This window comes from Mesoplodon mirus (genome assembly GCF_964341445.2).
Source record: "Mesoplodon mirus genome assembly, contig: SUPER_3_unloc_10, whole genome shotgun sequence".
Taxonomy (NCBI): domain Eukaryota; kingdom Metazoa; phylum Chordata; class Mammalia; order Artiodactyla; family Ziphiidae; genus Mesoplodon; species Mesoplodon mirus.
Genome location: NW_028295606.1, coordinates 821,607 through 845,958, shown reverse-complemented (window position 1 = coordinate 845,958; position 24,352 = coordinate 821,607). Strand labels below are relative to the sequence as shown.

Sequence of the window (24,352 nt, the reverse complement as noted above, 5' to 3'; positions counted from 1 at the left end):
AGGTTGAAGGTAGCAACGTAAAAGTGAAACTCAAATTATTTTCCATTCTGAATCCTCTTCAATATCGAAGCGAGTGTGGCACAGCAATGGTTGATTATCTTAAGATTACAGAGGCTGACCGCCTTCTTTGTTTGCCCAGTAACACCGCTCCTCCAATCATCTCAAGCACTTGGCTGATTAATATTTCAATTCCAGTTGCTGCTCCTTTTCCCATTGCAGAAGGTGGCAGGGATATTCCCCTTCTTCCCTCTGTATTACAAACCCCATTACTAACCAAGCAGAAAGCACCGCGCAGTGTGGCCGAGGCTAATAATAGCCGGGCTGCTTACCTTCTCCGGAGGGATCGAATCAGCGCATGTCCCCGCGCCGGCTGCCCCGGGGCCGCAGTGCCGCCGCGCCGGGTCTGTGCTTGGTCAGTTCGGCCGGCCCCCACCCCACCTGCCAGCTGCAGCAGCTGCTCCCGCCGCTCCCGCCGCCGAGCTCCGGCCGCAGGAAGTCATCCCCCGCGCCGGGCCGGATCGCCACATTCCGCGCCAGCCGCGGGGGGAGAGGGGCCTCTCCCTGCTGCGGGGACCGGCTCCTGGAAACTGCACTCAAAGATCGCTACCCTTCCCGGTTGTAGGGTTATTTTCTAGGAATGCTTTTACAGAAGAAGCGTCGCCGGCTGGTGGACCGAGAGAGAAGAGCCAGAGTGACTTTCTCTGCAGAGCGCCTTACCTCTGAGCGCTCCCCTGTCACTCCCGCGGCATGGACAGCTCCATTCCGCTGTGTGGGTTTTCCACCCTCTTCATCTTCCTTATCTGTATTGTTCATTTCGCTGAATTTGAGAGTGGGATTAGCTTTGAAGATATCATTCAGACACTCCGAAAATATTTTAAATTGGCGACTAGTTTTTCTAAGCCCCTGTAGCAAGCTCCACTTTCCCTCAACACACACACACACACACACACACACACACACAGTTACTCGCACGTACACACCCAGCCAAACCACTCACAATTAGGAAAGCTGGGACCTCTCGCCCTCTTGCCTACGTAATGGAACAGGAAACTCCCAAAGGAGTGGGGAAGTAGGACCGGCTAGCGAAAGCACTCGAGGAAAGAGAGAGGGGTCGCCCCAAGATTTTGTTGCTGTTCAGTAGTGTCCTTAGTGGACAGATGTTCCCCCTCTAACCCCCTGGCCCCGCCCCAAGTGGAATGGCTGGTCTGGTGACCGCTGTAACATTTGGAAACAAAGAAGCTGAAGCCACATTAACAGGTGGCTGCATCTCTTTCTTTCCCGAAGGATTTATCAGAATTGGCTTTAGGAATAATATTAGCATATACGTATATAATAAACCCTTTCCTTCTCTCTTTAAATTGGCACCAGCTATTAACAGGTTTCTCTCTCTCTCTCATTTTCCTCCCTCCCTCCTTCCCTCCCTCCCTCTCCTAAGCTGACCAGATCATCAGTTTGCGGACTTAAGGGGGAAAAAAGGCCAAGGATGTGCTCTCTTTACAGCTGAACCAGGGCTTATTTTCCCGGTGTTCAGCCATTCCCAAGTAGAGAGGCTTTTTGACACTAGGGTTCTCTGTGAGTGAACTTCTCACATTCAGCTTGCTTTTGGAATTGCCCATCACTAGGTCCAGGCCAGTTTTATCCTTGGATTTGTCCAGCAACCTAAACAGTGTAATTGCACAAGGCCAAGGCAGTACTTTTAATCTAGGAAGAGTTCCCAACTCTCTGTTTAGCAGTTCCAAAATTAGGAGGTAGTGTAGCAAACAGTTTCAACAAGGCTCAGTAAGAATTCTTGACCCTAGAATGCGGGCTTTTTAAAAGCTGGAACAACCTAATTCATCTCTCTGAGTTTCACTTTCATAAAATTAGACCTCACCAAAGAGCAGGGGATTCTTAATATGTATCAAAGTGTATGTGGAATCTGGATGGGAATATTACATCTTTAATTTCACTAACCTCTAGCTGCAATTTAGTATTTAGCATGTCCTTTAAATCTAAATGCAGACAACAAACCACAATAATATTAGGAGTACCTGTGACTATATCCCCAGCAGATACCACAGACAATTTCCTAAGGCAGTTTTTATAGTTATCTCAAAGTATCACTAGTCTGATGTTACAATCAAATCATCATTACCTTTTTTGTTTTATCTAATAGACTATATCTATTTTAGAATGGTTTTAGATATACAGAAAAATTAAGGGGATAATACAGAGTTCTTATATATCTCATTCCCAATTTCCTCGATTATTGACACCGTACGCTAGTGTGGTACCTTTTTTACAATTAACGAGCCAATATTAATACAATAATATTAACCAGAGTCTGTACTTTATTCAGATTTCCTTGGCTTTTGCCTAGTGTCCTTAATTCCATTTCAGGCTTCCATCCAGGACACCACATTACATTTAGTTATCAAGCCCCCTTAGGCTCCTCTGGGCTGTGGTAGTTTCTCAGGCTTTTCTTGTTTTTGATAACCTTGACAGTTTCTTTTTTAAATGTATTTATTTAATTTATTTATTTTTGGCTGTGTTGGGTGTTCGTTGCTGCACGTGGGCTTTCTCTAGTTGCGGAAAACGGGGGCTACTCTTGGTTGCAGTGCGCAGGCCTCTCATTTCAGTGGCCTCTCTCGTTGTGGAGCACGGGCTGTAGGCGCGTGGGCCTCCGTAGTTGCAGCACATGGGCTCAGTAGTTGTGGTTCACGGTCTCTAGAGCGCAGGCTCAGTACTTGTGGTGCACGGGTTTAGTTGCTCCCTGGCATGTGGGATCTGCCCAGGCCAGGGCTCGAACCTGTGTCCCCTGCATTGGCAGGCGGACTCTCAACCACTGTGCCACCAGGGAAGCCCCAACCTTGACGGTTTTGAGGAGCAGTGATCAAGTGTTTTGTAGCATACCTCACTAATGTAAACTGTCCAATGCTTTTCTCATGGTAAGACTGGGATTATGGTTTATTGGGAGGACAACCAGATAAAGTGCCTTTTTTATAACATCTTATCAAGGGTACATGCTATCAACGTGATTTGCCTGTTGATGTTGACCTTGATAACCTGGCTGAGGCCGTGTCTCAGATTTCTCCACTGTAAAGTTACTCCTCTACCCCTTCCACACTACACTTGTTGGAAGGAAGTCACTATGTGAAGCACAAACCCAAAGAGTGGAGAGTTATGATCCACCTCCTTGAGGACAGAGTATGTACATAAAGTATTTGGAATTCTTCCACACAGATTTGTCTATTTTCCCCTAAACATTAATTTATTCAATTATTGATATTTATTTATATCAGTATAGACTCATGGATATCTACTTTATCCTTTGGGTTATAATCCAATACTACTTTATTTTGTTGTTTGAATTGTTCCAGCTTTGGCCATTGGGAGCGTTTGCTTTTGGCGCCTGTGCTCCTTTGACATACTCCCTTTGGGGTGTGTGAGTTTGTGTGTGTCTGTGTATCTGTGTTTAGCATGCATGTTTGTGTGTGTGTTTAACACTTCCTGACTTTCTGGTACCACAAGATGCTCCAGGCTCATTTTGTGTATTTCCTGCCCCAGTCCTAGAATCAGTCATTTCTCTGAGGAGCCCTGATTCCTTTTATTGGAGAGTAGTAATAGAAACCAAGATCTGGGCTCTAGATGTGCTGTTGCTAATGGGCTATTATTTGATTAGGCTCTCTTGACTGAGAGAACAAAGAAATATATATGTATACTAACCCATGTATATACACATATCAGTAAATATTTCTATATATAACTATCTATATCTATATTGAGCTGAGTGTATACTGATGTCTGCAACTATAATGCATTAACGCTGAGATTAGTTTAGCCTTCTCCTCTTGTTTATCTGTAAATTCATACTTCAATATTGAGAAATGTGGCTACCACCATCCACCATCTATTTATTTAATTGTTCAATTTCAGTACACATGTATCAGAGTTGTGAACCCATCTCCCCAACATCACTATTTTTAAGTATAGTAGTTAATAGAGTCTCTGTTGTATCTCGTTATTTAATGAGTTTAAATACCCATTCGTTTCTATATCACAAATTTGGTTTTTAAAATATTCTAATGACTGCACTTAAAACATAGTAACTAGTTTCTTTTGAGATTCTATGTATTATATTTTATGAATTTAAAAGTGTTGTTTTAAGACTCTTTAAATGGGCTACTCCATATTGTCAAAGGGATCCACAGTAAAAAGAAGGTTAGGACCCCAACCTCACAAAGATTATTGTCAGTTTATAATGAGATGATGTGAAATTGTCTGGTGCAAATGTTGGGAGCTCATGCTTGATAAGTGTTAGCTTTGTCCACTTGGGCAGGCTTCTTTCTCCTTTAAAGTTCTAAATACCTTGGAAGAGAGAACATGCTAAACCTTATGGTTAATAATTTATAATGTAGTGGAAGGATTTGCTAGGTATCAGGGTTGGAGGTAAAGGTCCATATAAGGTTGACGGAGGATGAGTGATTCCACTGCAGAAGTTTGTACTTGATATAAATTAATATAAGTGCAAGCAATGTATTTTAAGTTCATTCTAGAGGAGTAGTTCAGAATAGCTTCACAGAGGAGAAGACCTGAGCTATCTTGGGAGATGTTTAAACAGATGAGGAGTGGAGCCGGAGTTGGGAAGGCAAAGGCAGTGTAGCCTTAGAATGCAAATGTTCACAGACATGATCTTGTGGCTTATTCACCATCCTTACCAACCTAATAAGGACACCTGCTGGTAGCTGCATCATCATCATCATCACCATCAACATCATCACCATCATGTTAATAAAGAATGGATATATTTGCCAGGTAGTCAAACAAGCTCTTTGCACGTAGCACCTAGATGTTTTCTACGATCCACCTTATGAGTTCAATCATTGTAATTATTCTCATTTTTCACATACAAAAATGAAGACTTAGAGAGATTAAGTAATTTGTTCAAATCTTGGTGTGTGCCCTCTCAACTCCATGCTCTTTACCTCTGTGCTTAACAGGCTAGGATGATTTGCCCATATTAAGGGCTCAAATATTGGTTGACAAGTATAATAATCTCATAAAAGGAAAAGTGAAGTAATCTACTTTGATGTTTATGATGCAGTTTGGTGAATGCACTTAAGTGCCAATAGATGAATAATAAAAGTTAGAAACACACAAAAATAGAGAAGAAAAATTCATATGTGTATGTCTGCTGGGAACAAAAAATCCTCCTGAATGTCTAACTTCTTAGTAAATATCAGGATATCACATACACATCATTAGGCAGCATCAATGGAGGATCCTCTGTACCCTGCAAGAGGGCACTGTTATAGATGCACAGAAAGAAAATTCATATTTCCTGTACATTTTAAATAAGGACATACTATGATCACTCTTTAAGAATGAAGTAATTTGACTTTTCAAATTTTCCTTATCAATTGGTGTATATGAATCATGTTGGTGTATATGAATTATTGGTTGATTGGACACTTTATGTTTTAATTCTTTACAGAAAACAGTAAACAAATCCTTTTAGGCTTAAAATATCACATTCAGCAAATGAGTTATTATACTGAAGAAAGTGATGAATTCAGTAAAGTGTCTGGAATCTAAAATAAGAAGTAATTGAAGGAACTGGGAATAGATGACATGAAGCAAGACCAGGAGAGAAGTAGGTGGTCGCTCTAAACGATTTTAGGAGTTGTCCTATGAAAAAGGGTTTAGACTGTCCCACACTGAAGATTTTAGACCAAGTAGACAGGTTTAGGTTGATAAAAGGATGAATATTTTGACAAGTAGGACCTTTCAACTATAAAATGGACCGACTGCATTTTAAACTCAAGAACTCCCTGTTACTGAAGTGCTTTAACAGAGGTTGAAGTTAAGCAGTTGGAAAAGTAAGAGCCTTTACAGTGAGAAAATTCTATGATTCTATGGTTTTCAACTCATAAATTTGTGTAGTTCATCCATTTTACTCATTGTATACACTTAAGTATATTGTTCCTTGAAATGACCATTCAAAGTTGTTTCCTGTGCCACACACTATGAATGTTAGGGTTGGTCCTGTGTAAATCTTACCCCCATTGAATTAGTATTAACCCTAAACAAGCAGCTTTCTTACATAAGGAAACAAAAAAAGAGGTTCAGAAATGTCCAAACTAAGTTTTTATGAAACTGTGTTATCAAATCTAATTTATCAAAAAACTTCAAACAGGGGCTTCCCTGGTGGCGCAGTGGTTGAGAGTCCACCTGCTGATGCAGGGGACATGGGTTCGTGCCCCAGTCCGGGAAGATCCCACATGCCGTGGAGCGGCTGGGCCCGTGAGCCACGGCCGCTGAGCCTGTGCCTCCAGAGCCTGTGCTCCACAACGGGAGAGGCCACAATGGTGAGAGGCCCGCGTACCGCAAAAAAATAAAAATAAAAGGAAGATGCAGACCTGTATGCTTCAGGATTTTCTCACCAAAGCCCCACACAATTTCTTTACTATTCCAGCCAAGTATGGCCTAGCCCTACCCTCATCCCTGTTTTTCTTGGTTTAGTAATAAAGAAAGAGATGGGAATAAAGAAGAGATATCAGGTAGAAAGATATAAAATAGTGGGGAAAATAATATAAGTGAAGTCAAGTACCACCATCATTTACTAGAAGTGAACTTTCAGCACCAGCATTAATATTTTTTCCTGTTATATCTGCAAATGATAATAACTAATATGTACATAACAATTTTCAATTTAAACAAATCTCATTTTTATAACTAACTACTTCGCAACAAGTAACATGCTAAGGCAACATCAATAGATGAAAAACGGTAGTCCCTGGCCCCAAGGAATGTTGCCCAGGAGAACACAGATATATGTAAACAACACAATCACAATACAGTGTAGCGAGTGCAACAATCAGGCATGCAGAAGTGCAAGGGTAGCAAAAAGAAGCATGTGATCACAACACTAAAAAGAAGACTGCACAAAAGACATAATATGTAAACTGAGGTTTGAAAAATGAAGTGGGTTTCCCAGGTGCCCCATAGGGAGAAAGGAATTCTTGGAGGAGGGAAAAGCATAAATGAAGACAGTGAATTGTTCATATAATCCAGAAGTGAAGTAGGCAATGGCAGGAGAAATGATTAGACACAGGCGTCATGAATACTTGCATGTCTGCATTTTAGCAAGTCCATTCTAAAGGAAACTTTGAGGATCAACTCGGGGGTGGGGGACTGCGGAGGGGACAGAACTAGTCATTGCTGCCAGAAACACGGGAACCACTTTCTACCAACCCACCAAAATAACGACTTCAAAGGCAACATGTTATCACAGAAAAGGTTTGTTTGTTTGTTTGTTTGTTTTTAGTTCATTAGGTCTCACTTAAAATTCTGATTCCACAATGCACTTGCTTTGGGATCTTGAACAACACTCATAACCTCTGCAAGTTTCAGTGTAGTAAGTTTATGTGATTACCTTCATCTGTAATATCCCTGTGTTGCAATCTTAATGGAAACTCAAGTTCAGGTCAAAGACAAGTTTCTCTGTGACCTCTCCTGTGAATTGATTCAAAAGCCGTCTTGCACGTCCTCGTTTGGCTTCTCTTATGGAATCTCATAAAAACTTCTATGACCTCTTTCGGGTTTTTTTTTTGTTGTTGTTGTCTGTTTGTTTGTTTTTTAATTTAAGTATAGTTGATTTACAATGTTGTGTTACTTTCAGGTGTACAGCACAGTGATTCCTTTTTCACATTCTTTTCCCTTATAAGTTATTACAAAATATTGAGTAGAGTTCCCTGTGCCAATAAGGAGATCCTTGTTGTATCTATTCTATGCCTTATTTGAATGACCGTAGCACTCGTTGTCTGTATCATTTTTATGTCTCTGGTTGCTTTGTGACTGAAAATGAAAAATGTCTATTTGTTCATTTCCTTCCTTAAAAATGTGTTCATTTATGTATTTCATATTTATTGACTACATCTTAGACACCGTGTTAACTGCTGGTTCTAGATGTTAGTAAAATATAGACCTTCCTGCTCAAAAGGTCACAGTATTTGTGGGAAAACGAAAAAATGAACAACCTATATCTCAAAGAGCTTTGTACTTCCCAAAGAGAACACACCTAGTAGGTACAATAAATACATGTATCATACATAAATGTATAAATAGTTAATGGGATTAAAAACTAGAGATAACTGCTTTTCGATTCTGAGGAAATGATGATTATATTTCACCAGGAGCTCAATACCACTCTGAGAATGAGGGCTTAACCCCCGTCCTGACTCACTGCATTGCTTTTCTGTATAAAAATACACAAGTCTGTATATGCGCTCTAGAAAAAGGCTTATCTGGCATGAATTTCAGAGAGCAAGAGGAAAACTTCAAGAAGTTCAGAGAAGCATCCAGAAGCTCAGATGATTGGCACTAATACAACTTGCTTGACAGGAAAATTGAGCTGTAAATCTCACAAAATTAGATGATCTTTGAAGAATTTCAAAACCTCCTGCTATTAATTGGAAATCCTAGAAGAACCGCTTCTTTTAAAGCATACTGATAATATGGTTTACAGCTTAATATTCAGAAGGCTATGTTTTGGCTAAGTGAGCTTCAGGAAAGAAGGAAACTTGTGGTTCAGTTCCATCTACTCTGCAACCTCTGGTCAAGACATCTACTTCTTTGCTCAGCCATCTTATCATCTGTAAAATGGAGGCAACTCTAAGAAAACATAGTTACAGAGATGTGGCACAGTTTCATGTGTCATTGTCTTCATTTGTTTCAGAAAACCAGTAACATCTAAGCTACTACTGCAAAGAGTGCAATGTTACTTGGGGTCATCTAGTGCAGCTCTGTCAAAGTAAAGAAAAGGAAAGGGGCCTAGAATAACTATAATTTTCCCAAGAGGACACTTTTATTTTATGGTAACTCTGGGACAAGAACCCTGATCTCTTTGATGCCATTCCATTGTTCTTTCGTTGGGTTCTGAACAACCCAGAGAAAGAAAGAGAAATGAAACTCCTATGTGCTGTGTCACTGGTACAGGACGTGGCAAGATTGGAATTGGAGCACTACATATTAACAGGTATTTGGGGAATTCTTCAAACTAATTAAGATATATACCAGGTCCATAAAAAACAGTATGTTTTCTGAAGATGATTCTGTGGCATGAACAGAACTGGTAACTGAAGGTGTCTGTGTGCTGCAGTTCCAAACAGCATGGATGAATGCTTGTTTTCTGGCACCTTGAAGACTCCATCCCAACATACACATTAAAATAAAATTAACATTTCAACTGGGTCATATTTAATTATGCATGCTCTTGTAAGTCAGCAAAATATTCCATATATCATTTAAGTTGTCACTCACTTTCTTTTTTTTTTTTTTGCAGTACACGGGCCTCTCACTATTGTGGCCTCTCCAGTTGCGGAGCAGAGGCTCTGGACGCGCAGGCTCAGCGGCCATGGCTCACGGGCCCAGACACTCCGTGGCATGTGGGATCTTCCCGGTCCGGGGCACGAATCTGTGTCCCCTGCATCGGCAGGCAGACTCTCAACCACTGCGCCACCAGGGAAGCCCCATATCTGATTTTCGTATTAGGACTCTTCTAATTTTTTATATATATTGGAAAATAACTGATGTCTTTCTAAGGTGTATATCTTTGATTATGTTTTCTATTTTCATAAAGCTTCTTGTATTCTCTACTCAAAACAGGAGTAAATAATGGCTGCATATAACTAATCATAATCAGCCATTTTGTCCAGATTTTTAGATGTGTTGGTATAAAGCTACCATAGTATTCTTTTGTAATTAAAAAAAAAATTCTCTCTGTTTTATAGCTAGTCCCATCTCTATCATATTTGCCAAATATGGCTTATTTTATTGGTGTTTGTAAAGAGCAAGCTTTTGGTTTTCTTTGTCACGTTTACTGCTTTTCTTCTCTATTTTTGACTTTTCTCTTGATTAATTTTGTCCTTCCACTCTTTGGCATTTACCTTGTTCTTTTTCTATGTCTACTGTCCATTTCCTGTAGCTTCAAGAGCCATTTTCCAAAACTCAACGAGCTCTGCCGGCTGTGTCATGGCCACTTCATCATATGCCATTAAAACTTAATCTCATACACTGGGTGAAGACTCGGCAGTCTTATTTTGCTTTCAGAATTGTTCTATAGTCTTGGATCCTTCTTCTTCTCCTAAATTAGCACTATCATCAGGGAAAATTCTAGTGGGCCTAGAATTCTAGGCTTCCTTTCCTGCAGTTTCATAATCAAAGAAAAAAACATTTCCACCCTTTTTTTGATGTTGATCGAAAATTTAGCAACACTTCTTTGCACTGTATTCAAATCCCCAAATATAAGCAAGCCTTCATGCACACAGGCTCACTGAAATGTCATAACTTTAAACTATGTATGACCTTGAACAATGACCTTTCCAGATACTCCACACTCTTTCTAGGTGTTCAGACTTTTTCATTCCTACAACATCTTTTACATATGGTCGATTTGTGTCATAAGTTCTTCCTCACTCCCACTTCTGAGTATATATCCGAAGGAAATATCATCATAATTTGAAGAGATATCTGTACTCCCATGTTTATTGTAGCATTATGCACAAGAGCCAAGGTATGGAAACCACCTAAGTGTCCATAGTAGATTAATGGAGAAAGGAAATATGGTATATATATAGAATAGAATATTATTCAACCTTAAAAAAGAAGAAAATCCTATCATTTAAGTCAACATGGATAAAACTGGAGGCCACTATGCTAAGTGAAATAAGACAAAGACAAATAGTGCATGATGTCACTTATATGTGGACTCTAAAAAAATAATGAAATAAATCAACTCTTCCCTCCCTGGACATTTTCCTCAGCAGAATCTAGCAGCCTCTACTATGAGTCTTATCTCTTTTCTTTTTATTGTTTATACCAGATCACAACCCCAGGGAACCTATGTATTTACTGATGTATATCTACATTACAGTTTACCATTGTTCTTTTCCTTTGTAATTCATTCCTTCCACTTCTGGCCTCAGAACCTCATTTTTACTTTGGAGAAGTCCTTGTGATTCAGGTAGGCTGTGTGTCTCCTTCCTAGGCTGTGTGACTTGGGGCTGGCTAGACACAGTGTTTCACATATACTCTATATGTCTTAAGTACTTATTTCTCTGTTTTCCATCATTTTCCCTCCAAATTTTTGTGTAGTTTTTTTTTTTTTTTTTTTTTTTTTTTTTTTTTTTTTTTTTTTTTTGCTGTACGCGGGCCTCTCACTGCTGTGGCCTCTCCCGTTGCGGAGCACAGGCTCCGGGCACACAGGTTCCGCGGCCATGGCTCGCGGGCCCAGCCGCTCCGCGGCATGTGGGATCTTCCGGGATCGGGGCACGAACCCGTGTCCCCTGCATCGGCAGGCGGACTCTCAACCACTGCGCCACCAGGGAAGCCCTGTAGTTATTTTTTAATTGACATTTGTATTCGTTTCTTTTGTTTGACTAAGGTACTGTTCAACCAATCTTCTGAGTGCTTAATTTCAACTTTTTTAATTCTAGAAGTTTCTTTTGGTTGCATTTCACAGATAATTTTTGCTTAAATTGTACATGTTGCCCTTCTTTTAATACATTAATCATAATTTTAAATAATAGTTTCATTGAGATATAATTTACTTTCCATATTATTTAAAGTGTACAATTTAATGTGTTATGCATCTACCACCACAATCAATTTTAGAACTTTCATCCACCCACCAAAAGAAAAAGAATCTATTATAGGTCACTCACTCCCCCATTTCTCCAAACCCTAGGCAGCCACTAATATACTTTGTCTCTACAGATTTGTCTAGACTGGACATTGCATACAAATGGAATCATACAATTACTTAGCATGTTTTCAAGGTTCATCCATGTTGTAGCATGCATCAGTACTTGATGTCTTTTTATGGCTGAATAATATTCCATGGTGTGGATATTACTATGTTTCATTTATCCATTCACAGTAAATGGCCATTTGGTTATTTCCACTTTGGGGCTCTTATGAATAATGCTGCTGTGGTTGGATTTACGTGCAAGTTATGTATGCAGGTCTAGATTTGTTTTTTTTTTTAACAGACTATTTCGGAGCAGTTTCTGGTTTACAGAAAAGTTAAGCAGAAAGGACAGAGTTCTCGTACCTCCTTAGCTCTCTACCCAGTTTCCCCTATTATTAACATCTTACATTAGCGTAAGATGTTTGTTATAGTTAATGAACCCATATTGATACATTATTACTAACTAATGTCCATGGTTTACATTAGACTTCACTCTTTGTTTTGTACATTATATGATTTTTGATAAATGTGCAATAACCTGTATCCACCATTACAGAACCATACACAGGAAGTCTCTTTGCCTTTAAAATTCCGCGCTTCACCCATCCTTTTCTCCCTCCCCGCAACCTCTGGCAACCATTGATCTTTTGACTGTCTCCACACTTTGGCCTTTTCCTAAATTTCATATAGCTGCAATCATATAATATGCATGTAGCCTTTGCAGATTGGCTTTTTTTTTCACTTAGCAATATGCATTTAAGCTTCTTCCATGTCTTTTCATGGCTTCATAGCATTTTCTCTTTATTGCTCAATGCTATTCCTTTGTACCGATATACCATAGTTTGTTTATCCATTCACCTATTGAAAAACATCTTGGTTGATGTCAAGTTTTGGCAATTATGAAAGAAACTGTTATAAACATCCATGTGCAGGTTTTTATGCGGACATAACTTTTCAGTTCCTATGGGTAAATACCAAAGAGCATGATTACTAGATCACTGTATGGTAAAAGTATGTTTAGTTTTGTAAGAAACTGCCAAGTACCCTGCTAGCAGCAAATGAGAATTTCAGTTGTTCTGCATCATCAACAACTTTGGTATTTCATTATTTGGATTTTAGCTATTTGAATAGGTGTGTAGTGGTATCTCGTTATTCTAATTTAAAATTCCCTGATGACATGGAATGTGTAGCATCTTTTCATATGCTTATTTGCCATGTGTCTATTTTCTTTGTTTAATCATAGTTGTTTTCTTTTGTTTTTTACCCAATGCCTACTCACTCTTGTCCTCCTGTATCTATTTATATTGTCTTTTTTCTTTCTTTCTTTCTTTCTTTTTTGAGCTTTTGATCATTTAGTCTTTTTCCTGGTATGTCCAATTATTTTTTCTATTAAAATTGGGCTTAACTTATTTTAGGAAACTATAAAGATACCTCCACATTCTGGATGTTGTTATTGTTCTCTTGAAAAGATTTCCTTTTGCCCATGGCAGACAGTTACTATAGGGACTGGAAACCTTAGTCCATTCTCAGTTTGAGCTCATTAAAAGCCTTTTTTTTCCGTCTGTGTGAAGGGTGCTCTATTTCTGTCTTGTCCTTCCTCTATGGGTGTTGCCCTTTGGGATTAACCGTGTGAAAGTTTGGATTCTCCCTATTCCCAACTACCCTTGTATTTGTTAGGCTTTAAATGTAATGGTTCCCGCAGCCCTGTGAGACTAAGGATACGCGTAGCTTGTCATTCCATTAGTTGTTGCCTTTAGCTTGAGCTCTTGCCATTTGGCTTCTGTGGTTACAGTCTTTTGAACTCCTTGGCTTTTCAGCTCCTAGGCTGTAACATTTGAATCAGCAAATGCCCCAAGGAGAAAAGCTGCACCAAATGTCAGGCTTGCATCTGTGTTTCCCTTCTCTCCAGAACTTGGCCCACGTCTTGGTGTCTCTCTAACATTTGGATGCTGGTGAACAGATGTTTTCTTACTGTATCCAGGTTTTCTAAAATTTCTTTAGACCTCACCTGATCTTATGTTATTATTGAAGTATCATCTCAATTAGCCCTAGGAAGAAAGTTTACAATTTTATGTTTTTTTAAATTTTCTATATTACCTCAGTTTCTGTAGAGACCTTTTACCTGATAGTTCAGTCTAGTTCCTGTGTTACCAGTAAGATGGAGATAGGTGGAGGCTAAGAATATTGGGGGGAAAATCACTGATGAATGATATGGCTCGTTCTTTTGTTTTTCCTCTCCTTATTTACTCTGGCAGCCTACATTTGCCCTTCTTGATTTGACCCAGTTGCCCAGATAAGCAACCCACTCTGGCAAAGACATGACTTTACTCTCATAAATGTCTGCATGTTAGGATAAGTTAGATGATGAACACCATGCCAAAGTTTTTTCTGTGACCAGTCAGAATGGCCATCATCAAAAAATCTACAAACAGGGCCTCCCTGGTGGCGCAGTGGTTGAGAGTCCGCCTGCCGATGCAGGGGATACGGGTTCGTGCCCCGGTCTGGGAGGATCCCATATGCCGCGGAGCGGCTGGGCCCGTGAGCCATGGCCGCTGGGCCTGCACATCCGGAGCCTGTGCTCCGCAACGGGAGAGGCCACAACAGTGAGAGGCCCGCATACCAAAAAAAAAAAAATCTACAAACAATAAATGCTGGAGAGGGTGTGGAGAAAAGGGAACCCTCTTGCACTGTTGGTGGGAATGTACATTGATACAGCCACTATTGAGTACAGTATGGAGGTTCCCTAAAAAAGTAAAAATAGAACTACCGTACGACCCAGCAATCCCACTACTGGGCATATACCCTAATAAAACCATAATTCGAAAAGAGACATGTACCACCATGTTCATTGTGGCAGTATTTACAATCGCCAGGACATGGAAACAACCTAAGTGTCCATCGACAGATGAATGATAAAGAAGATGTGGCACATATATACAGTAGAATATTACTCAGCCATAAAAAGAAATGAAATTGAGTTATTTGCAGTGAGGTGGATGGACCTAGAGACTGTCATACAGAGTGAAGTAAGTCAGAAAGAGAAAAACAAATACCATATGCTAACACAGATATATGGAATCTGAAAAAAAAATTCTTCTGAAGAACCTAGGGGCAGGACAGGAATAAAGACGCAGACGTAGATAATGGACTTGAGGACACGGGGAGGGGGAAGGGTAAGGTGGGATGAAGTGACAGAGTGGCTTGGACATATATACACTCCCAAATGTAAAACACAAACTAGTGGGAGGCAGCCACGTAGCACAGGGAGATCAGCTCGGTGCTTTGTGACCACCTAGAGGGGTGGGGTAGGGAGGGTGGGAGGGAGACACAAGAGGGAGGAGATATGGGGATATATGTATATGTATAGCTGATTCACTTTGTTATAAAGCAGAAACTAACACAGCATTGTAAAGCAATTCTACTCCAATAAAGATGTTAAAAAAACAAAAAGTTAGAGAGTAAAAAAATTCAAAAGAATTGGCCACACTCCTCCAATAGATTCTCTAACATTTAGCAGAACAGAATTCACACTGAATCTGGTTTATGAGTAAAAGACAAGTCAACTTTAAAGTGGATCAGAGATGACAACATTTCTTTTCCATGTGGCTGCCTTGGAGCCATATTTCTGCTGACCACTCAAAACCTTCCTCTTGAGTATTCTGTGATATATTAGAACCAGGAATAAGGGGTGTTAGTGCTGGAAGGGTCAGACAGTGGTCTGTGATTTAATTCACATATCCTTTCTGCACCAGACTCTTTAAGATCATTGAGTTATCCTAAGAATTTTGAAGCTGTAGAATTCACGACAGTACATTACAATATGCCAATATTACTATTCTCCTGCTCTGACATTCTCCACTGATGGACAGATGAAGGAGAAGGAAGGGCAGTCAGCAGTAACTGAGAGTAAATGAAACTGGAATATTATAATTCAGTATCATTTGAGTGACTGAATTGGCTGGCAGAGTGTTCTCCAGTTAAGGGTGAGGGAAGATTAATTCTGCACATGACACCACTACTGTATTTATACAAGTCTACTGGGACAGTTGTTTGCCTTGATTTGTTTTCTTCATTCATTTCAGTCAGACAACTGTGTTGACTGATTTTCCTTTTTGATGTATGAAATGACTGTTTGACTGAATTTACCATTTACTTTACACTAGTGCACTGGAAAAATGATACATTCGTCAAATTGGATTGGCAGGTATGAAAATGTTTACCCCAGAACTAGACAGAAATATAATATTGCCTTCTACAGAAATGTAAGTCATATGCCCTGGATTTTGGGGAAATGTTCCAACTTTAACTATTTTGCCAAATTTCAAAAATGTAGGGTAACTGATCCCATAGTAAAAATAAGAAGATCTGTGAAGTCCAGATAAAAATAGTTTGGTGTGACTCTGACAATCATATAACACAAAAGAAAAAAGAATTATGAGATAAATTTTAGTGATTTTCATACTTATTAAGAGGTGTTTCTATGTTAAACTTTTGAGTCTTATTCTAGAAGTTCTGTAGGAACAAACACTTCAAATATATTCATAGAAAACCCACTTTATTTATAATTCCATTCTTCCAATATTTATAGTTACTATGACAGGCCATTTCTCCACATCCCATCCCATGATTCTCTGCTCCTATTGAACATTTGGAAATTGGTGGCATGAGCAGGAAAGTGAAGCAGTTTTTGAGAGTACTGAATAATGCTGATTTTATAAAGACTGCTTTCTTCCATTGTTGACAAACTTATTATGGTACCGATGGTTGGATACTACTCTTAGAGATGAAAAAGGTCTTAAGGAATCTTCCATATTCCATTCACCAATCTGTGTTCTTGTTCAAAGCAAAATTAATTCCTTTCAAAATTAACATATTAGCTTAATAATAATTTTTCATCTTAAAATAATCTATCTGGGAGAATGGGAATTTTTGGTGGGAAAAAGTGACAGAAGATGGGACGAAAAGAGAGTTCATAGAAAGACAAAACAGCATTTTTTAAATGGTGGTACGAACTTCTGTTTCCAACTATATCAGTTTACCTTAGGAAAACATACTAGAAAGGCCAGATAAATCATAAGCAACATTGGACTGTGAGCGTTAGAAAGCTACTGAGGTAGCCATGACCTAGAAAAGTAAAATAGAGAAAGAAACTCACTGAAGTGAGAACAATATTCTGCACATGCTTTTCTAGCCCAGTCATTTAGAAACTACTGATGAAGAGCAAAAGGCTGAGAAACCAAATGTGGCTCCTAAGAGGTAGAAAAGCCAGTAGATCTTAGGACAATGTCATAGGACTAAGGAAACCAGAATTGGAATTGAGAAATAACAAGGAAGCTAGAACTTTAAGGACCAAAATCACAGAGAGAGTAAAGATTCAGAGAGCGGAGCTGGATTCAGCAACAGTGTTCCCTTGCAGTGTTCCCTTTCCATGTATAATAGGTAGACAAGGCAAGATGCTAAGAAGTCAAACAAAAGCTAACTGAAGTCAAAGCAAAGACTTAGTTGGTTCATAATGCTGAAGAGACAAAATTGGGGTTCAGAACCTATGAAAGATTTGTGGCCCAATGGTAAACTAATGATATGAATTAGGACATTGAAATCTCTACATGTGTGTGTGTGTGTGTCTGTGTTTGTGTGTGTGTGTGTGTGTGTGTGTTAGGAAGGTTGAGGCAACATCTACATTGAACCTTATAAAGAAGGAAAATGAGTATGAAGTTGGTCCAGTGACTGAGGTGATCTTCCCCTCTGCTCCCTACCTAAGAATAGGAAATTCTCTCCTCAAGAAAATACAGTTGACCCTTGAACAATGTAGGGGTTAGAGACACTGACTCCCTGTGCAGTCAAAAATCCACATATAACTTTATGGTCGGCCCTTCTTATCTGTGGTTCTGAATCTGAGGATTCAACCAACCACACATCATGTAGTACTGTATTACTTATTGAAAAAAAATCCATGTATAAGTGCATCTGTGCAGTTCAAACCCAGGTTGTTCAAAGGGCAACTGTAATGTCATTCAGATTCTATACAACTTGTCATATCCCAAGTCTGGTATTCGCTGAAGAGCCACCAAGACTACCAAGAAAAGGAGAATTAGAATAAAAAACAAAACAGAATCAGAATCATAGATGACCTAAACATTAAAGTTCATACATATTTTGGTAAATATTATCAAGTTCAAGAAAATAGATGACAAGGTGGAGAACTTAACTTGACGACAAGAAACTATAAACTGATTGAAGTTGAACTGATAGAATTAAAAACTATACGAAATTTAAAACTCGGTACTGGATTGGACACAGGTAAAGAGAGGTAAGTGAACTGGAAGATAGAGTAGTAACAATATTAAGACTAAGGCATGGGAAACGAAAAGAATAAAAAGTAGACAAAAGCACATTTGAGACACATGGGCCACAGTAAATATTTTTTATCATATGTGTAAACTGGAGTCCAAGGAAAAAAGGAGAGATTGGGATGAAAACAATATTTCAGAAATATTAACAGCTGAGAGTTCTCTAAAACTAAAAAGAATATATGGAGCCATAAATTCAATAAGCATTAAAAAATGCAACAAGAACAAATCCAAAGAAAACCACACCTGAGATCACCAGAGTACAATTCATGAATAGCAAAGAAAAACATGACATCTTAAAAGCTGCCCCACGAAAAAGAGAGAGATTACTTTCAAAGGAACAATAGGATTAAGACTACAGCTTTCTTCTCAATGAAACTGACTGGATACTAGAAAATAATGGAATAACATTTTTAAGTGCTAAAGAAAAGAACTGCCCGTTGGGAATTCTAGAGGCAGAGAAAATGTTGTTTGGAAGGAAAGATGAAATAAGGAAATTTGCAGACAAACAAAATTTAGAAAATATGTTCTCATCAGAACTGACTGAATTAAATTATACAGGGAGACCCGCAGGCTGAAGGAAGATTATCATAGATGAAAATAAGGACTTTATAAAGAATTATGTATAACAGAAGGAATAAATAAGTGGATAAACCTAAATAAAATCTAACAGCACAAAAAAGTAATAATAAAATATATCAAAAATTAAAATGCATTAAAACAAATGGAAGAGAAAAAGTAGTAAAAGATATTTAAGATCTCAGCATTGCTTGAGAAGCAGTAAAAGAGCTAATAAGTCATGGTACATGTGTAACTGCTACTTATGTAAAAATAACAAGCTAACACAAGGGAAAATGGAATTTGAAGAAATCTAAAAGGAAGAAAGAAGAGCAAAAGGAACATAACAAGGTGGGACAGAGAGTAAACGAGGAGTAAACGGTCTACAAGAAAATACCTTAACTGTAAATACTCAAATTAAAGGACAAGGATTATTAAAACAAAAAACGTAATTCTATGCCACCTACAAGAGACAAGAGTCAGATTGAAAATTAAAGGATTCAAAAATTATGTCCTAACAACAATAAGTAAAATTGAAGAAGATTTTTTAATGTTAACATAAATTTGAAAGCAAAAAGTATCACTGGCGATAAGGCAGGATAATAAAACCCACTGTTACTTTACAAGCAATATATTATAAATCTAAACTTCAATGCAATAGATGAAGGGAAATTCCAAAAAAACTAAGTAGAAATAGAAAAATCTAAATTACCTAGATCAGTAACATAGAACCACAACAACAAATCAGCAGATTAGAGAAGATCTGAATACCAACATTAAAAACTTTGGCCTAAATTTACATAAAACACTGCAACAACAATGATGGAATATATATATTATGCAGAAAATTTTAGGTGCACATGGCACGTTTATATAATTGACTATATTCCGGTTATAAAACAAGACTCCGAATAAGGAAGAAATTTAAAAATATATAACCAATATTTTACCAAATAATTGGATATTAAAAACATACTTCTGATCATTATGTAAGTCAAAGATAAAGTCACAATGGGAATTAGAATTTTATTAATTGAATGATAATGAAAATATGCCATAACCAAACCTGTGGGTTGCAAATAAAGCTGTGGCCACAGAGAAGTTTATGTATTCAAATTATATTTTCCAAATGTAAAAGGGAAAGGAATAAAGCAACTAGAAGATAACCTATCACCCTGAGGTAGGCAGCTCCTGAACTGTACCTGGTGGGGAAGGCAGGGCAGAACTTCAGGAGGCCAGCTGAGAGCACGGTGAACGCCACGTCAGGAGCAGTCTCCAAGAAAGAGCATTTAATGTACAAAGGGATGACTGAAATATATTTAAGAGCTAGCACCCTGACTCCTCTTAAGGATGACTTAACTTTGCTGGGGAAAAAATAAGAAGTGCTCGATGTAGAAGGTGAATAGCTTTATAATTCCCAGGAGAATCTTGGTACCAGGACCACATAATGAAGAACTTGGAGTCCCCGTGGCTAATCCAGCAGAGAGAAAAGGAGAAACAGAGATGCGAGAGAAAATAAAGGGAACTCTTGGTGCAATTTGGTGCTGCTGCAGGCCCAAGTCCAGGTATGTGCTCTCTAGCTCCCCATCTTAAATAAAAGCCACCATGTTCCTCAGTCTTTCAGGTACTTAGAATTTCTCTTTAGAACCTGAAAATGGGGTCAGGTTTCCTGTCTGCATTGCTACAGTCCAAAATAGAGGCAGGATGTTTGAAATAGTTCTCCATCTGGCAGAGGAGGCCTTGAAGCTGTGAGCCACTCACTGCAAACCAGCAGGGCATGAAGGATTCTTGAGCAGATCTGAAGCTACTGGGAGAATTTTCAGGAGTTAACTCCCTTAGTATATACTGTACCTCCAATTCTCCCTCTCTGTCCAGTCTTCCTCCACTCCCATGGGGACCCAAAGGGGCTAAATGAGCACTCTTTGACTTGTACTTGGTGGTCCCAGAACTTGACTTGGGCTTGGAGACTTCCATGAAAAGTCTGCCTTCCACCTACTGGCTTGGGTTTCTTGGTCTCTCTGCTCCAGGCTAATCCCTTCAACCTGCTTTTTCCATTTCTGCCAATAAGCCCCCTCTCCAGACCTTCCTAATTCTCTTCTGGGGTGGGAGGAGACTTACTGAAGGCAATGTTTATTTCTAGAAGGAGAGGTGACCACATGACCTCACAGTGGTCGTCCCCTTGATTACTCAGTTTCTGTCTAGATTAGTCGTGGGTGTCTGTGCACCCCAGCCTCACCCCCAGGAGGCTGTAGATCACTGTCCTTATCTCAGCCCTGAGCCTCTCTCTATCCTCCTTCCCTCTCTCTCCTTACCCTTCTTTACCCACAGACTCGCACGCTTTCTGGACCTCTGAGGACGACAAGCACTTCACAGAACCTCTGCTACAGAACCAAACATACTGAAATGAATCTTTACAAAGCTATTGAAACAACAGAAAAAGAATACATGAGGATTGTTTCTCCTGAAGGTTCAATTACCTAGGGGGCCTTTAGCAAACTTTGATTGATAAATCTCACCTTTCCTTCCTTGGCAATAGTTGATCACACTGTGAGGAAAACAAGTTAGAGAAAGGAAAAATAATATTTGGATTTCAAGGAAATAATAAAGATGCAGGGGCTATCTTTGACTTTTGCAAGCTGAGAAGAGGTTTACATTTTGATTATTTGATGGCAGGAATCCCTTTTAAAACAGGGCCAGTCTGCATGATGCATTTAAAAATCAACCTTTTCAAATAGAGCCATAACCCCCACAAGATTTCCTGATTTCTCTGGGGTCAGATAAACCATCACATTTCACAGTGGTGCCCTGTATATGAAAGTGATAATCATAATCTGGAAGCACGGCAGTGGCTAAAAATATGGGGCTGGAAGGCATTCGTTGAAATGATTTTTTGCTTTTAATTCATTGCATAAAATGCTAATGTCCAAATTCAGGCAGGTAGATCTTACTAACCATCAAGAGCTTCAACCCTGCTAACAGCTAAGTGTGCACTTTTAAACCCTACTTTGACTGCTCCAGAAACTCACTGGGTTTCTTTAATGCCTCTGTTACTATTTCCTTTGTGTCATTTTGCTTTTCTTTAAAAACATAGCTGTGTGACCTTGGGGAAGTTATATTATTTCCTTGAGACTTGGTTGCCTTCTCTGTGAATATCTGGGTATAATTTTAGTATTGCTCAATAGAATTTTTGGTGATAATGAAAATATTCTATATCTGTACTATGCAAAGCAGTATTCAATAGTTACATGGAGCTAATAAACATCTTTGAAATATGGCAAATGCAACTGAGGAACTGAATTTTTAACCTTATTTTAAAATTTGTTTCCATATAAATAATGCCACGTGGCTAGCATCTGTTGACAGTACAGATCTACATAATATTTTAAGAACACTCTCCACTCAAAAACTCTACCATTCATTAAGTCAACCTAAATAATTTTGCCCTCTGACAAACAGAAAATAATTTATGCTTCCCTTGAAATTATCTGTCAAGACCTTTATCAGTTAGGGGACATTATATTCTTAAAATTGACTTTGCTTTATGAAACTTTAATAATGTTGGAGTTCTCTGCCCTTGGTACCACCTTTGTGATGATGGGAAATACTGTGGATGATCAAGGACTATTTCAAGAGATCATGGAGAGAAACCGTCTGGATTCAATTTCATTATGAGGATGTCAAAATGTTAAACTACTTAAAATAAAACCCATACTGTTTTTATGCTAAGTTATATTCTACATGTAGCTGGAAAAATGTTAAAAATATTTTTAAAGAACTACACATCTAGGCTTCCCTCGTGGTGCAGTGGTTGAGAGTCTGCCTGCCGATGCAGGGGACACTTTTTCGTGCCCCGGTCCAGGAAGATCCCACATGCCGTGGAGTGGCTGGGCCCATGAGCCATGGCCCTGGGCCTGCGTGTCCGAGCCTGTGCTCTGCAACGGGAGAGGCCACAACAGTGAGAGGCCTGCATACCACACACACACACAAAAAATTAGAAGTATCTGAAATAAGCCTAAATTCAGAGTTAATCAGATCGGCCTGCTTTCTCAGGGGGACTGGAATTCACTGCTCTTTCCCCTCAACTCCATGATGTCAGTGGCACTTTCCACAGATGAGGTGGCCTTCTCTGCCTACTGCAGAAGCTCAGTTCCCCCAGGCCCACTCCCTGTTTGAATCCCACCCTCGAGGCCAGGTGCCACCCTTCCCAGAACATTCGTGGTCTCATTTCAGTTTTTGACCTGCTCAGATTGAGTCCCTGTAGACTCTTTCTCAGCTTGAAACCTGATCTTCAACCCCTTTCCCTGACCTCGATGGTTACCTTCCTACTTTAGGTCTCAGGTGCTTTAGCTATAAAATGATATAGTTGCCCTTAATTCTAAAGTCTTCTTTCTAAAGCTCTACAATGTGGTGGCTCCTTGAAAATGTTTCTCTTTGCTGGTTTTAATTTTGTAGAGAATTAAAACCACAGCTACTCTAAAAGACAGTATGTTACATTAGATAAGGAAAGTGTGTTTTTGTAGTTAGATTAACAGGGATGGAAGATGACTTAGTATGTTTTAAGATACTCATGATCCATTCTCGTGAGAGTCAGGGGAAGAAGGGGAAGGGAGTTAATAAAATACCAAACCATTGTGACAAATTAAGTTAACAAAGATGTAGCTGATTAGTTACTACTTGAATAAGCCACACATATCCAATTCAAGTTTCCCTTTATTTTTCTAAGGAGGGATCCCAGTGAACTGAGTCCCATGTTCAGGAACTCCACATTCAATGGCTTAGTCTTTAAAAACTGTTATGTTGCTGGAAGAAGAAATATTTCCCATCAAGTCCTAATTGATGTTTAGCTATTACGCACATTTGAAATAAATTTATTACTTTGCCTGATCTCAGTGTAATGCATTCCAAAGGGCCAAAGAGCACACGGAAATTTATGGAGTCTCCATCTTCTACACTGAAGTGTGCAATAAATTACAAAATATTGGGCCGTGAAATTCACAAGCCATAGAAACCACACCATTAGCAATGTATACAGTAGTAAACAACAGGTAATGATAATCATATAAAACAAAATAGACTGTGTGTGTTGGCACTGCTGCCAATAAAGCAATCATTAAATGCATTCATATGCATCTACGCTAGGTAAGCTCTTTGAGGGCAATTGCTATGAATTCTACATACCTGTCAGGATATTATATAGAGCCCAGTTTCTATGGCCTTTATTCAGAGAGGCTGAGAAACGGTTACTGTGGGTAAATTCAGACCTTTTATCAATATAGGATTTGGTCAACATGCATTCTGAACAGCAAAATTTCACACTGCTTTCAATTTTCCTACAGTAATTGCCACCTCAACAAATGCAGGATTAAGTATAATGGATTATAAGAAGTTAGAAAGGAAAGATGGAAGAAAAGAAGGAAGGTAGAAAAAAGGTGGGTATGGAGTACATCAACATTTACGTAAAGAGTGGACCTAAAACTAACCTGAGGTTACCCTAAACTATTAGCGTATGATATAGAAGCGTAAGTGAAAAAATAAAAAAAAAACAGCAAGGAAATCTCAAAGATTCTTTGTTTTTTCACTTTACTGCATATACACGTCCATCTTAAACAATCTATATGCTTATATCCAATAAGAGCATTGTTTTGCAAGGCTATTTGGGTTCTATCAGCATGTAAAGGTCGGACAACTCAACTTTAGCAGAGTTAGCCTTCAGGTG

The 24,352-nt window shown here is 39.0% G+C and overlaps 1 pseudogene across 1 annotated transcript in view; it reads left to right on the top strand.

Annotated features, from left to right (window-relative positions):
• The first annotated feature begins 355 nt into the window (after nucleotides 1–355).
• The window catches only part of LOC309801628 (ferritin light chain-like), a 43,680-nt pseudogene continuing 19,683 nt past the window's right edge, over nucleotides 356–24,352 (top strand). The window contains exon 1 of the transcript in view: nucleotides 356–618. The product of the transcript in view is annotated as a ferritin light chain-like (transcript). The remainder of the gene's footprint in view (nucleotides 619–24,352) is intronic.